Source organism: Haliaeetus leucocephalus, unplaced genomic scaffold, assembly GCF_000737465.1.
Source record: "Haliaeetus leucocephalus isolate CR32 unplaced genomic scaffold, Haliaeetus_leucocephalus-4.0 Scaffold0, whole genome shotgun sequence".
In the NCBI taxonomy this organism is placed as follows: Eukaryota; Metazoa; Chordata; class Aves; order Accipitriformes; family Accipitridae; genus Haliaeetus; species Haliaeetus leucocephalus.
In genome coordinates this window covers 2,146,097-2,148,158 of record NW_010972436.1, presented here as the reverse complement: position 1 = coordinate 2,148,158, position 2,062 = coordinate 2,146,097, and positions in this window count along the sequence as shown.

Here is a 2,062-nt window from a genome sequence, read left to right as displayed (position 1 = left end):
GCCGGCACCGGCGCGGAGGCGCTGCGGGCCCTCAGGAGCCCATGGCGACGCCGGGCCCAGCCCGGCCCTCCGCGCCTGCGCACGGCACTACGCGGCCCGCCCACTCGCCGCGCGGGCGGGAGGGCGGGGCGGTGGGAGAAGAGGGTGACGTAACCGCTCGGCTCTTAAAGGGGCCGTACCGCGCCGGACGGGGTGCGGGCAGCGCTCGGCGCTGGCGGAGCTCCTGCCCCAAACCCAGGCTGCTGAGCTCCGGCAGCAATTAACACTCCCGGTCCAGGCCGGTTAAGGGCAGGACTGCCCTCAGGAAGGTGTGTGTGTCCCCGGCAGCTTTTTTCCCCAAAAAAACTCTGGGGAAAAAAAAACAACAACAAAAAAACCCCATAGGTGTGGGTGTTGGAAACCAAAGCTGTACCCTCTACTCAAGCCAGAAGAAGGGATTTTCAATCTAAAGAAAAAAAAAAACTCAAAAACCCCATAAAAAGCCCCAAACCAAGCCCTAAAAAGCTCTAATATGCAAGCAAACTGCTTGACGAGACTTTCTCCTGCTTCTTTAGAAGGGCACTTGCCCTCTTCTTTCGAAACAGAGCTGCTGCCCCATACCTCCCAAAAATGGCAGTGCCTTTCCTTCCTGTCCCAAAACAGAGCTCCTATTCGAAACACAGCGATCCCTCCTGAACCCAGCCAGATCACGGCTCCGCTGCCTCCACCGCGGCGAGGCCACACACTCGGTGGAGCCAAGGCACCACGGGGAGCTGGGTGTTGTCTTCCACGTAGGCAACATTCCTTTCTTACAGAAAACAAGGTTTAGAAGGGGAAAAAGTCCAGTTTCATTCTGATCCCTCAAAAACACTCAAAATGGAAGCAAGACCAACACAGGATAGAGGCAACAGGACAGTACCCCATACCCCTGATCTACCCTCCCCTTCTTCCCTACTTTTTCTTCTCCCATCCGAGGAGCTGGAAGCCCCACGCAGCAGGCAAATGAAGGAGCAGCTCTTCCTGCTCAGCTGGCAGAGAGGAGGCTTGGAAGGAATTTGCAAAGTCACCAAGATCCATCATTTATTCCCAGCAGGTGTTTCTGAAAAATCAATTTCAAGAGTTTTACACAGCCTGCATGAAACACGCCTCTTGCCTGGCTAATGCAGGGAAGCGTAACTACAGGAGCAGTGATTTAGAAACAAATCAGTATTAAAATTTAGTAATTTACTGCCAGACAGGTCAGACAACCAGAGGAGAAACCCAAACAAACCACACCACCACAGACACCAAAGCAGCAGCCGTCACTTTACAGGGAGCTCAGCATGTTTTACATCAGGCACAGTGCTGTTATCAGGTGCTCAGGGCTGTTCCTCTCACCCCTCTTCTTCCCCTTCCTCCCCGATTTGAGGATAGAAGGCGGCAAGAAAACACAAAACCCAAGGTCCACTTCTGTCAAACTCAGTGCACACCCAAAGACAACTGTGTGGAAAGGTCCCATCCCTCTCCTCCTGAAGGCCAGATGCATGGGACGCCGGAGGCTGAAATCCAGGAACTGAGAGATCCTGAATCAGATTTCACATAGCTCTTGCTGTTCCAAGGCTGCTACCGCAGAGATCAGCTCAGATTTATTTTTAGGTGCTCCAGCCCTGTGCCTTTTTTCCAGTAATTCTGATCAAACTCGTTCCTGGAACTCGGGAACAGGTTCAGCTGCAAGACAGCGCTTCCTGCGTGTAAGGTGTCACTCCCAGCAAGGATGCCAGGGAAGGAAGAAATGACAGATGCTGGCGTCACTTTATCATTTTCTACTTTATTACTTCAAATTAACAACCACGATAAAGCTCAAAAAAGTCCAATATTTACACAGGAAAAAAGTACAAAATCCCCCCCAAAGTTCTTCAGGTTTTTTTTTGTTTTTTTAAATTACAAAGTAATAAAAAGTTTTGCTCTTTAATTAAAAAAAAGAGAGAGACAGTAAGAGGGGTAAATAAATTAGGAAAAAAATAGGGAGGAAAAATAAAGTGTTAAATAGAAAGGATAAAAACAAACAAAACAAAGACTAACCCCACCCTCCCAGCCACCCCCA